Raw genomic sequence first — 12,999 nt, 5'->3', positions numbered from 1 at the left:
CCGACAAGGCTCCTGCCCCCCGATTCTTCCCCTGGGCGTCCGCCGCCCTTTTCCAAAGCACCCGGGACCCCCAATGCACCGAACCCGCTTCTCTCAGTGCGCGCAACCCTCGCGCCCCGGGCGCCCGCACCCCTTCTCTGGAGTCTAGGCGCCGAAGACCCCGCCCCCACTCGCCGGGACCCTCCTCCTCCAGGAGCTCCGCCCCCCCCAGCCCCTTTTCCCAAAGCTCAGGGACCCCGGCCCGGCGCGCCCCTCCCCCGCGCGGCCCTTGCCTGGCCCGCCCCGGGCGCCACTCACCTTGTGCCCGCCGCCCGCTCGCTCCTCGCACCGCCACTGGGAGCCGCGCCCGCGGGGCTGGGCCGTCGCCGCAACAGTTGTCCCGACTCCGGGGGTTGCGGGGACTCGGGGTCTCCAGACCGGCCCCGGGAAGATGCCCGCTTCTAGGCGCGCGGGGCGCGGCGCGGCGCTCGGGATCGGGCTGGGGCCGGGGCTCCGGCTGGTGGTCCGGCCGCCGGCCGCATGCCTCTCCGCCCTCCCGCGGCTACTGGGCGGCCCGCGCTGTCCGCCCGCCCGCCGGCCCCGCGCCCCGCGCCGCGCCCGGCGCCGCCGCGCTCATGCTCGCCGGGCCCTGCGCTCGCCGCCGCCACTTCACTCTTTGCCGCTCGCCGCTCTCTCGCGCCCTCTCTGCTGCCCCCTCTCCAGCTCGCGGCTCCCAGCCGGCCGGCCCCGCCGCCGCGCCGAGCTCCCCCTCTCTCCTACGCCCGCGGCGGCTCTCTCTCTCTCTCTCTCTCTCTCTCTCTCTCTCTCTCTCTCTCTCTCTCTTCTCTCTCTCTCTCTCTCTCTCCCCCCCCTTCTCATTTTTTTCTTTCGCAATCTTTCTTCCCCTCGCGCGCGTTCGCTCCCGCTTTGTACTTCTTTTAATTTGCTTCTTTAGCAGTCTCTTCCTTCTTTCCTCCTGTTGTGCATTCTTTCTTCTCAGCATCTTTTTTCCTTCCTTCCTTGCCTCTTTTTTTCACTCTTCCTTTCCTTTCTACCTTTTCCTTCTCTCCTCCCTCTTTTCCTTCCTTCCTCTCTCCTTTGTTCCTTCTTCCTTTTCTCCCTTCCTTTCTCCTTCCCTTCTTTCTTTCTCTCCTCCTATCCCCACATCTAGCCCCACCACACACACACCTGCTTCCCTCCTGGTTGCTCCCCAGCCCCTGGCCTTAGGGGACACAGACCCCTCTGCCGGGTGGTGCTGCATCCTGCCACAGGAGGGCCCCACCCGGCAGTAAGCCTCCTCGTTTTGCTTTTTGTCAAGCTAGACGTTCCTCCTAACCAGACCCTGCCTGAGGTGGTCAATGTCAGGGTCAGACTTGGGCGCCTCCAGCCCTCACATCAGACAAGCTCCTTTGTCTAGTTTCCAAGGGAAAAGCCCAACTTCTCTGACCACGGTGGTGGCTATGCTTGGACCCCCCTCTCCTGTTCCAGCCCTCCTTCTCCTTACCTCTCCCCCCAGCAACCCCTTATTTCCTGTCGGTCCCCTATTTCACCCTCAGGACAAGGCTGTGCTAGACTGGCCTCGAGCCAGTGACCATCAGTTTCCCCATCTTCCGCTATCCCTGGCCCTGTGACCTCGGCTGGTAAAGACGGTTATGTGGGGGGCACATTGCAGCCTCTTCAAGGACCCCACATTGGGAATGGCGATGAGGAGGGTCAGTGGGGCAGCAGGAGTGGGCTGAATGCCCTGGAGGGCAATTCGATTCCCCCCCCCGCCCCCTCCCCCACAGACTCCGTCAGTCGCTCACTGCCCTGCACCTGGCTTCCTTTTTACAGACTGATTGAACTGCACCAGAAACTGGGCTGAGCCCTTTATACACCATTTTATTCATTCCTCACCACAGCACTAGGTGGGTCCTTCCCATTTTACAGATGGGGCAACTGGGACTCATAGAAATGCGGGCACCTGCCCTGAGCCACATGGCCAGCGAAGGGCAGAACCAGGGCTCCAGCACAGATCCCCCAGATGCCACATCTGTGACTTGCTCCCGGGTACCAGCACTTTCAGCGAGCATCTTCATCCTCAGCAAGATAGACCTTCAAGGGCAGACCTTTCACCTTCAAGATCCCAGTGCTGACCGGGCTGGGATCCAGACAGCATCATGTCCTCTGCTCCCTTCCAGGATAAGACAGGCTCCACCAGGTGCCTGAGGCACCTGATAGGAGGGTGGGGGTAAGAACAGTGTCAGGGTGCCCCCTGCAGGAAGCCTGCTCCTGTGGGATGCCTCAGTTTCCCATGTATGACCCAAGCATCCATGCCCCTCTTCTCCAATGGACAGGATTTTGAGCGGCTGCCATGGGCTAAATGCTGAATCTACCCTGATGGACCAGGTATGGGCCCTGCCCCGGGGAACCATCTTCGACCAGGGGTAAACTGCCCCTGAAGCCTTAGCAGGGTGAGGTCCGAGCCACAGCAAGGACTGACTGTGGGAGGAGGCGGTGTCATCCAGTGGCTAGGCTTGTGGATTTGGAGCAAGAGGGCACTTTGTCCCTAACTAATCATGTGGCCTTCAGTGTGGCACAGAACCTCCCCAAATGTGAGTTTTCTTCCTAAAGTGAAGGTCACAGCAGCGCCTCCGTCATGGGATGTTTCGAGGATTAAATGAGACAGGATACGTGAAGAACCTCGCCTGGCACCTGCAAACCATCCCATAAGGGGGGGCCACGATCAACCCATATCATGATGGAAACTGAGGTTAAGAAACAGGCCCGAGGTTCCAGTGCTGGGGGAGGGGAGGGCGAGGGCAGGGCTTGGGTTGAGTGGTGACCACCTTCTGAGCTTCCTGCCGGCAGACGCCCGTGTTCTGGGGCCATTGAGGTTGTGCAGTGTGTGTGTGGTGTGTGTATAGTGTGTATGGCATGGGGGGGTGTGTGTGTGTCCCCATGTGTGAGGGATCTGTTTGCTTGTGTATGTGTGCGCGTTCAGGACATGTTGAACTTCTCCTCGTTCCGGACAGCCCCCCTCCCCCTCCCACATCACTGAGTAGGGCTCTGTGTCTGTCCTGGGTCTAGTGTGGTGAGACGAGCCACTGCCCGAGGCAGCACACACACAGCCCGGGTGGGTAACACGTGGGATGTTAAAACCTCCATCAGCACCCATTTTCTACAGGCTGAAACACAATCACCCCTTCTTGGTATCCAAGGTCTTGACCACTGCGGCCCAGCCTGCCTCCCCACCATCCCCTGCAGCCAGGTGCCCTGAGCTCCAGCCACATCAAGCCCCCGAGTCACTGGGGGCCAAGTTGGTCCCTACATGAAGTCATCACACCTCCATTGGCGCCTGCTGTGTGCGGGGGGGGGGGGGGGGGGGGGAAGGGGGGCTGGCCCCGCCCCTGAGCTCCCAGGGCCTGCACCACCTGCCCTGAAGTCAGCCCCTCTACCTAGACTAAGCTACTTTGCCTCCCTGAGTCTCAGTTTCCTCATCTGCAAAATGGGAATGGTTCCACCCACCTCAAAGGATCAACGTGAGGATTAAATGAGAGACTAGATCAAATAAGAAACAGTCCTGTTGACTATCTGGAAATAAATGCATGACTGGCACTTAGTAGGTACTGGATCTGCATTAGTGTCCCTTCTGTTCTTCCAGGAGGTCGCAGGGAGGGCACGAGGAAGTGTGGACTTTGGAAGTGGTCAGACCTGAGCCTGATTCTCAGTTGGCCTCTCCCAACTCCTGTGCACTGGTTTCCTGTGGTGCCGTAACCAGTGATCACAAACATGGTGCTTAAAGCAACACACGTGAGTTCTCCCACAGTTCTGGAGGCCAGAAACCCAAAAATCAGTTTCACTGGGCTGAAGTCAAGCTGTTGTCACGGCTTCCTCCCTCTGAGGTCGAGGGGAGAATTCTTCCAGTTCCTGGTGGCTGCCGGCATCCTGGGTTGGTGACTGCATCACTCCAACCTTCAAAACCAGCATCTTCCAAATCTCTCTTGGTCCTATCTCCACATAGCCTGCTCCTGTGTGTGCAAAGTCCCCTCCAATCCCCTCAGAAGGACACCTGTGGTTGCATCAAAGGCCCAGATAATCCGGGATAATCTCCCATCTCAAGTTCTTTGATTTAATCACATCTGCCAAGCTCCTTTTTTTCCCCTTCTTGCCATATATGAAACATCCCCTAGTTCCAAGGGTTAGGACAGGAAGGTGACTGGGGAGGCCGGGGTGGGGGGAGCATTCTCAACCTTTCACTCTGCATTTGTGGAGCAGGATGGGGGTGGGCTCTGAGGGCCGCTGGGGGAATTAGTGTGACAAGCATGTGAACTGGAGCCACTTGGCATATATTTGTTGTGTTCGCTCGGGGCTGGGCTGGGGGAGAGGGGGAGGTGCCGGGAGGGGGTGCAGGTAATTACACAGGCCGCCCCGGGAACCCTTACTGGCGCTCCACATTCACGGGGTGCCTTTAATCCTCCCCTATTTACTATTTCTCTGCCTTCGGGAGGCCTGCTCCCCCGCAATGGCCGCTGCTCCCCGGGTTGGGCGGCTGGTGGATGACTCACACTCTCTGTGTAGAGCAGCCTTTTCAAAGGGCTGGCTGGGGAGGGAGCTAAATTTAAAACCAGGCTTTTCGAGAACATCACCTGCCACGTCAAAATCGCTGCCATTTAATTAGAAGTCGGGGGCATGAGGCAGGCCCAAAAGCCCCTGGAGGAAGGAGGGAGGGAGGGACCTGGAGGCCCAGACCCTGGGGTGGACAGGGTGAGGGGCTCCAGTGTGAACATGACAGCGGCCCCTAGCTCTGTGTCATCGTCCCCGCCTTCCCCCACCTTCCTCGGGAAGCCACCCCACCCTCCCAAGGACCCCCAAGTCCCTCCTTCTCCCTCTTCAAGATCTTAAGGTTCCAACCCCAAGCCTTCATTTCCCAAATTCAAGACTTAAGGAACTGGGGCTCAGAGAGGTTTGGAAACTTCCCCTACAGTCACCCATCAAGGATGTGGCCAAGTAAGGACTGGAACTGTCAGCCTGGCTCCTGGGCTTGTGTCCTGGACCACTGGCCACTTGACCCCTCTTACAGAGTAGGTATGGGTGGTGGGCAGTCACTCACCTCTCTGGGCCTGTTTCTTTATTACCCCAAAGGGGCTGAAGTATCCACACTATGGGCCGCTGGATCCCCCTTATTTACCTGGAGAAGACAGGCCCTGAACTGGGGAGACTGGGCCCAGGGCTAAGAGAGCAGCAGGAGCCAGCCAGCAGCCAGGCCTCTGCTTCCCAGCCCTGCCTCGCTGAGGCGTGAGGCCTGTTAGGTCACTGCCACCCTGTGCCCCCCCTGCTCCCCCTCCCCAACTGGCCACAGGCTCCCAGTGTCACAGCAAAGCTGCAGCCTCCCAATGGCTACCGGGCTGGGTCACATGGACAGCAGAGCAGTCCAGTGGTTAGGGATGCTGGCTCTAGAGCCAGAGCACTGAGCTAGCACCCCACACCCCACTGCGGCCTGGGCCATGCTCTCAGCCTGTGGGGCTTGACTGCTCGGGGCCAGGCACATAGTAGGTGCTCAACGTATGGAAGCCACTGGTATGGCCGACTGTTGTCCTGGAGATTTGGCAGACAAGACGCGGCAAGTTGGTGCTGGGTCCAGGAAGCCTCTCCCCGAGGCCAGATGCACTGCAGTGATGGTTTGCCACAGCCCACGGCCTCCGGCCCCCGCAAAGCCTCCTCTTCCCTGCTCATTCCTGCCTCCCCCCTGGCCACAAGGTGTGAACACAATTTCTATTCTGGCCCTGGCAGGAGGCCTGGCAGGACCATTGACAACCCTCAGAGCTGAGAGGAGACAGGGCTTCCGTCTGCATCAAAAGTGCACGTGGCAGTGCTACTCTGATATGACGTTAAGCAGCCAAAGGGGTTTTGCAGACATAATTAAGATTGTTAATCAGTTGACCTTAAGATAGGGAGATTAGCCTATGCACCCAACCTAATCGCACCAGCCCTTTAAAAGTGGAGCATTTTCTCCAACTGGCAGCAGAAGAGGAAGCCAAAGAGGGGCCAGCATGTGGAGGGGTTCCACTTCACGCAGGCTGGTGCTGAGACGGAGGGGTCACAGGATAAGGAGGTGAGAGCAGCCCCCAACCAACACCCAGGAAGAAACGGGGATCTCAGTCCTGCACCCAGCAGGAACTGCACTCTGCCAGCACCCTGAAGGGGCCTGGAGAGACCCTCCCTGGTGGCTCAGCTTGGCATATGCCAGAAAACTCACTAACCCCACCCAGACTTCTCACCCACAGAACTGGGAGATTTAAGTGGCTGCTGCTTTAAGCTGCCAAGTTTGTTAGGCAGCGATAGAAAACCCGACATACTCGTGCCGATTACTTATTTTTTTATGGGGTGATGACCCTTATGGCACATCCCTCCCACTGCAGATCCCGGGGTGGCCTTTGTACAGCTCATCCCTGACCCAGCCATCCCTCTGCCTGCAGACCCGCCGTGCGTAAGCCTTTAGGAAGAAGTCTGAGTCCCTGGTATGACACGCAAGGCCTTCCGTGTTCCGCTTCCTACCCCCCAGCCCCACAAGTGGCCCTGCCCCACGAGTGCTACGGGCAGCGTTGTTCAGAGAGCAGCTTCGGTTTCTCATCAGACGTGAGTAGTGGATTACATCCTCAAGTGCAGCACCTGCATGCACCCAGGTGTTTCTCACTCTTTAAATATGTCCCCTGAGAACGGGTTGTGTGGAAATCAGGGACGTGTTGGCAAATGTTACACATAGTTGCAAGTTCCACATTTTAGAAAACTCAGAATGGGGAAGAAAAGACACAGTCCCGGTCAGTCTGGAGAAAGCCGGCAGCCAGGACCGTGGGCAGCGGATTCTAACAACACGTATCACTCCCTGGAAAACTCCGAGATCGGGATGATCCCCCTGCAGAACTGCCTGCCCCTGGCCCGAGGCTCAGGGCCTTATATTCCAGGAGTTAGGAACATCTGCGTGGCCCTGGCCCCCCCAGAGGGTGTCTGCCGCAAGGAGCATGGGGAACCAGGAGGGGTTGGGGCCACCCACCTGCACTTCCCAAAGCTGCAAACCAAGAGCCCCCAGGGATTCCTCGAGCCTCAGTTTTCTCATCTGTCCACTGTTAAAACCTTCTCTCAGGTCTTGCCAGGCTCTGTTCTCAGTTTCTCAGTGCATTGTGTGTATTAAGTCACGACAAGCCTGATGGGCTAGGAGCTGCTACCTGGTCTGTCATTACAACCGTTTTCGCAGGCGAGGCACGGAGAATGGAGGTGACAGGCTGTGCCACCAGCACTCGAGTTGCAGGAGGAGCTGGTGAATGAGTGCGCCCTGGGCTGGAATTCTGGCTCCCGTCTGCCAGCTAGTGGCCTTGGGCAAATTGGTTTCCTCCTTTCTGAATCGGGGTGACAGCCAGCCTCAGCCGGGGGCTCACAGGACATACAGCATGAGGGAAGGCAGAGAGGTTCTTTTGGGGAGAGGCCCCCAAACCCATATGTCAGAGCCCCAGTCCAGTCTGCCCCTGGACCGCTCGCCCCGACCCAAACTTTCTGGCCTCAGCTTCCATGGGTGATGACAGCATCACTTCCCCATGTCTATCCAGGTTAGGATTCCACTGCAGCTGGCGGGCCCCCACAGGCTCCCCGCATGTGGCCACTGCGCCACAAACCCAGCGCGCAGATGACGAGAATTACTACGAGGCAAATTGGTAGGTTGCACCAAGCACCCCAAGCAAGAGGCCTGATTTCCACACAAGCCAGCACTCCCCGCGGGCAGGCCCACGAATAACAACGATAATCAGGATAATTGGATGTATGCAGTCTCCTCAGCTCCCATGCCCTCCACACCGTGTACATCTCGAAGCAATGCAGGCAGGAGGGGCAGAGCTGCAGGCAGGGGGCCCAGGCAGGTCCTGTCACAGGCCTGAGGTCACCTGTTTGTGAGAAGCCGGCCTGGGGCAGGAATCTGAGGACTCTGAGGCAAGGGCCCTTTTCCCTGCCCCAGGCCACCCCTTTCCAGGAGCCTCTGTCTTGGGGGACGGGGGTGGGGGCTTTGCTCTGAAGACTGGCCATTTTAAATCTCCAGGCAGCCTAGGCTAGAACAGAAGTTTCACCTTTGTAGCTGCATAGCCCTGGACAAGTCACCTAACTCGGAGATGCAAATCTATCTTTTCTTTCAAATCAGATTGACAGCTACTTGGGGGCCAGAAGCGTGCCTTCTCCTCTCTTTCCTCCCTTCCTGGGCTAAATGCATAGTATTGCCTCAGTAAATATATGTTTCATCAAAATAAGGTAGGGCTTTCACTTTTCAGGTGCTCTGTGCCCCACGGTATCACGTGAAAGGTGACCCTGAACCTCGCAAACATCCTAGGAGTTGCTTCTATGCATTCTTACTTAACAAAACAGGCCCAGAGAGGTGAAGTGACTTGCCCAAGGTCACACAGCTGGGAAGTAGTAGAGCTGAGATTTGAACCTGGGTCTACCGCTGCCCCAGGCCCAGGCTCTTGATCTCGGGGTCAAGATGCAATGAGGAATGGAGTAGAAAGCCCTGGAATGACAGCGTGTCCTGGCTCTGCCTCTCCAGGTCTTGGTTCCCCTACCTGCTCTGGTTGGGCCCCTCTGGCTCAGAGCGTGTAAGGCCCTGGCAGGCTCAGCCCAGTGCTGGCTGCTTGTGGGTTCAGTCTAGGCATCGGGAGGCAGGTTGTCTGGGGTTTGACAGCTCAGGCCCCGTGTCTGGGATCGGAATTCCAGGCTTCTTTGATTTTGCCGAGTGGCCTCTCTGAATGTTGTAAACTGTTTGGCTTGGCCTCACAGAGCAACCTTTATTATTGCAAAATCTCGTGTTTCCACGGAGCCCAGGGAAAGAGGAGCCTTTGGTGGTGGGTTCCAGCATCTGTCTGAATTCCGTTCCGGTGAGGCTCCCGGCTGTGGGGAAGCCGGCCCTGGCCCAGGCACTAGGGTGGAGCCCACAGCCCTGGCCAGGTAGCCCCCGCCTGTCTGGCTGCCTGCCAGCCACAGCCTGTTCACTGGTCAACATCTGCGATGAATCAGGAGCTCTGAAGGGCTGCTCGGGGGCCTGAGGGGGTGCGGCTGGTGTGGGGAGGACGGGGCGTATGCCTGTGGCCATGGGCTGGGACGCCCCACAGGCCCTGTCCGAGGGCCCCTCTGGTTGACCAGGGGAGCCCTGGTTCCTTGGAGGAGGGGGAAGGGAAAGGAAACTCCAGCTTCCGGAGCCTGAATTTATGTACCCCATGTCAGGCCTGGGGCTTTGCAAACATTTCATCATGAGTCCCACCAGCACCCCATAAGTGAGGCACTGCTATTTTTGCAGCATTTCAGCGGAAGAGAGGGAGGATCAGAGAGGTTAGTACCTTGCCTTGGGTCACACAGCAGATGAGTAGAAACTGCTGCCTGTCTTGTGTTAGACTTCCAGATTCAGAACCCTTTCCACCAACACCACTTTGTTGATCAGAGAAAATGTGACCTCACTTGGGGGTTCAGGAGATGCCTTTGTCTCAGCCCTCCCACCCTGGACCCAGACCACATGAGGGGCCAGGCACGTTGCTGTCAGTTTTGTTCACATCTTGCTCTAAGTTCCCTTCAGAGCACGATGCCTGGCACTGGAGTCCAAAGAGTGGATAGGCTGCCTTTTGCCCCCAGAGCACTATGGGAGTATCCTGGGTACCACCTGCAAAGATGGAACCCCAGAACCATGTCATGAGCCCCAACTGCAGATGAGGAAACTGAGGCTCAGAAAGGTGCAGTGACTGGCCCAAGGCCACCTGCACATTAAACCTTCTCGCCACCATAATGTCCTATTTTAATGTGAAAATTATGAAAGAAGCCCCAGCTTCCAGTCGGACTCCTGTATCTACCTCATATCAACAGAAGCTGTTGGACAAGTCCCTTTTCCTCTCTGAGTCTCTATTTCCTCGTCTTTGAAATGGGGATGGCAGACCTACCTTTTAGGGACCCCGTGATGAATGCTTGGCGGAGGCCATATTAGTAAGTGCACTCGCACAAAGCCTGCACACAGTAGGGAAGAGTTCCTACTGTGTGCTGCGCTACCTCTAACCTCGATCCCCACCGGTAGCTAGTGCCTACAGCGACTATTTCACTGCTCATAATAACAGCTACTAGATCACGAGCACCTACTGTGTGCGAGGCATTGCACGAGACACTTTGCATCATCATCGTAAAAGTAACTACAACTCGTCTGTGAGCTTCATGTTGGACATTTGCCGGGCATCGTCTCAATTCATGGGAGGTAGTCTGGTATCATGCCCAGCTCACAGACAAAGTACCTGAGGCTGAGAAGTAACTTGCCTGGGGCTCCTCAAACCCAGGTCTGCCTGACCCCAAAGCCTAGCTCTTCAACCTGGGCCAGCACCTCTGGCCAGTCAAGCTGAGAGTCCCTCCTCCACCCACAAGGGGACACCTGAGCCATTGTGGGGGCACGCACATCCAGGGAGGAGGGAGGAAGCAGAGTGTAGATGGGCAATGGCTGCAGCTGATAGGCTGTTGGCACGTCCCCAGAGGCGGAGTCCACAGGGCTGACTTCCACAGACGCCCCTGGCCAAGGCCCCACCTGGGACCTCCAGCATGGCAGTCAGAGCAGGATGGGATCAGTGCCATGGACGCAGGGACCAAGTTGTGTGGAAACTCTGCCCCTGACAGCACAGGCTCACATCTTTACCAGTTGCCAGGCACGTGGGCTTCACCAGGCAGAGCCCCGAGGGCCCTCCGGCTCCAGCCCCTTCGCCAATCCTGGTGCCCCCTGGTGCTGCCCACCTCATGCCTCACTGCCTCCTGCCTGGACGAGTGCAGTAGCCAGCAATCTCCCTGACTCCATTTTCTGGCCCACAGGGCCATCCTCCAAATGGGGGCCAAAGGGATTCATGTGAAATCCAAATCTGAGAGCCTCACTCTCCTACTCCAAACTCTCTGTGGCTCCCTACTGCCTTCAGAACAAAGTTTGGGTTCCACCTGCCATCAAGGCCTGGGCTTGCTCGGTCCCTTATCTTCTCTGAACATGCCATTCTTTCATGCCACCAGATCCCAGCTCACTCTGTTTTCTCTTCCTGGACTGTCTTTCTTGCTCCTTTTCATCCTTGAGGACCCAGGTCATTTGTGTCCTCCTCCTGGAAGCCTCCTCTGGGCTTCTTGCCCATCCCAGCCCTGGTCACACTGACTGACTCTGTTTGTGCTTCTGTCACCACCAGGAGTGCCCTGAGGCCTGGCCTGGGTCCAACCTGGCTCAGTTTCTCCAGCATCACCCACCACAGGGCCCAGCCCAGAGCGGGCCTTGGTGTGAGAAGTTGTGTAAGTGGTTCTGACGGGCCTCGGCTCAGTGAGCCCCCCCGGGAGCCTGGAAGAAATGAACACCCCTCCAGCTCCCTCTGGGACATCCACTCATAGTCTGGTCGCATCTGCAACTTGGCACCAATATTTTGTTAATAAGCACACTTGGCACTTGCCTTGTACCTCTCATCCTCAACTCTCGGAGAGAGCATGTCCCCAGCTTTAATTAAGTCTCCCCACACCCCAAATAAGCTGCTCTTCCCACGGCAGATAATGATGTGCGAAGTCCCTTTTGTAAAGGTGCTGTGATTAATTCCACAGTATATTAAGGATCTGCTCTTCTCCACCTCCTGGGCCCTTCCGTGTTCTAACCTTCCCTCCCCTGGGCCAACAGGTAGACTTGAGGCCTTCAGCATGGAATGTTTGTTATTATAAAACCTTGTATAAGCTTGCTGTCTCGACAGCTTGGTTTTGTCATCAGGAAAAATAACAAGATAATTTTTGCAGAGGTGACAGAGACAACCCAGAGGGGCAGTGAGTGGAGTGGAGCAGCACTGGTTTGTGCAAGCTCAGCTGGGTGCACTGGGGTTGGGGAGGCCCCTGGGGAATCACAGTTTTAGACAGCTCTCCCTCCTCCAGGAAGGCGTCCTTGATTAGTCTGCTGAAATTGGCTTTTTCTGCTTCCCTCTGGCTTTTAGAACAGAGGCCCTCATTCTGATAGGCCCTCTGTGTTGGCCTGTCCTTCCCAACGACACTGAAACTCCTGTGTCACATGCAAGTTTCCATGTCTTTGTACCCTGGGAGATGAGCAGAGGACGGGGCTTTCAGTGAACAGGTACTTTGAGATGCATGGAGGAATGTGGGAAGGAGTGAAAGGATGGCAGGTAAATGGATGAAAGGATGGATGTGTAGATGGGTAGACAATGGGTAGGTGAGTGGATGGACAGACGAATACATCAGGGGTGGGTGGGCGGATGGCTGGCTGGCTGGTGAGTAGGCTCAGGGAAAGAGGACTATGCAGCTGGGAGGATGGAGAGCTTCATGGAGAGGAAATAAGGTGATGGGTTGATAGATGGATAAGTGAGTGCTGCGTGGATGGGTGATGGGTTGTGGCTGATGGGTTAAAGAGCGAACGATGCGTGGGTGAGCCTGTGGACAGACAAGAAAAACAGTAACAATGATTTACCTCTAGCTAACATTTATTGAGGAACCAGGCCCTGCTCCAAGCATTTTACGTGTGTGGATTAACTCATTTAATGCTTGTAACTATTGCTGGGGGAGAAGGCTTGGTGGGCCGGCAGATGCTGGTGCCTGGACGTTTGTCTTGCTGGGTAGACAGGCAGGCAGGTGGCTGGCGGTGTGTTTTGCGATGGAGAGGTGAGGAGGTGTTGATCCAACAGATGAGGCGCTGGGTGTCCTGGTAGGTGAGGGGTGGAGGGGACAGTGGACAAGAGATCAAAGGGGTGGACAAGGGGCTTAATGTGAAGCCTGGATATTTTTCTACCTGTTCCCCCCTCAGGGAAGGGCGTTTCCATTCGCTAGACACGCACGTCAGGAATCTGGTGTCCCCCTTGGCCACCGTCTCTGCCTCACCCCTCCACCTTCCCACCCCTTGGAGCTCCAGCCATCGACACCCCAACTTCAGACCCCACCAACTCCTGCTGGATTTGGCCCCTGTCCCACCGCAGCTGCCCCGGCCCCTGCCATGCCACCTCCACATGGCAGCCAGGCGGCTCTCAT

At 57.1% G+C, this 12,999-nt stretch overlaps 1 protein-coding gene across 1 annotated transcript in view; it reads right to left on the bottom strand.

Moving 5' to 3' along the window:
• The window catches only part of SHISAL1 (shisa like 1), a 69,720-nt gene extending 69,178 nt beyond the window's left edge, over positions 1 to 542 (bottom strand). Inside the window, exon 1 of the mRNA XM_033118118.1 lies at positions 298 to 542. The gene's annotated coding sequence lies outside the window, so the exon portion shown is untranslated. The remainder of the gene's footprint in view (positions 1 to 297) is intronic.
• Between the last annotated feature and the right edge of the window lie 12,457 nt (positions 543 to 12,999).

Source organism: Rhinolophus ferrumequinum, chromosome 10 (genome assembly GCF_004115265.2).
Source record: "Rhinolophus ferrumequinum isolate MPI-CBG mRhiFer1 chromosome 10, mRhiFer1_v1.p, whole genome shotgun sequence".
NCBI lineage: Eukaryota > Metazoa > Chordata > Mammalia > Chiroptera > Rhinolophidae > Rhinolophus > Rhinolophus ferrumequinum.
Note: the sequence above shows the minus strand (reverse complement) of the source record. Positions and strands in the feature narration are given on the sequence as shown.